The sequence below is a fragment of the Penaeus monodon genome, chromosome 23 (assembly GCF_015228065.2).
Source record: "Penaeus monodon isolate SGIC_2016 chromosome 23, NSTDA_Pmon_1, whole genome shotgun sequence".
NCBI classification, from domain to species: Eukaryota; Metazoa; Arthropoda; class Malacostraca; order Decapoda; family Penaeidae; genus Penaeus; species Penaeus monodon.
This window is the reverse complement of record NC_051408.1, coordinates 6,768,671-6,768,922: the sequence shown is the minus strand read 5'-3', so window position 1 is coordinate 6,768,922 and position 252 is coordinate 6,768,671.

The window sequence follows — 252 nt, the reverse complement described above, 5'->3', positions numbered from 1 at the left end:
AACAAAAGTAAACATTTTGATATTTTCATTTAATGTTAAGTACACAGTCTGAATTATTGTTTCAGTGCAAAGATTATTAATGAGTTGGTAAAAGGATTTTTGTGTATTTAATACTTTTCAGATTCTGCAATAGCTATACTACAGTCCCATCATCCCCTGTTTATATTAACTTTGTACATAAAACAAATGTCAATAAAATGGTTTATTCTGGCTATGAATTGTTATTAAGCATTTTTGCTTCCATAGATATTG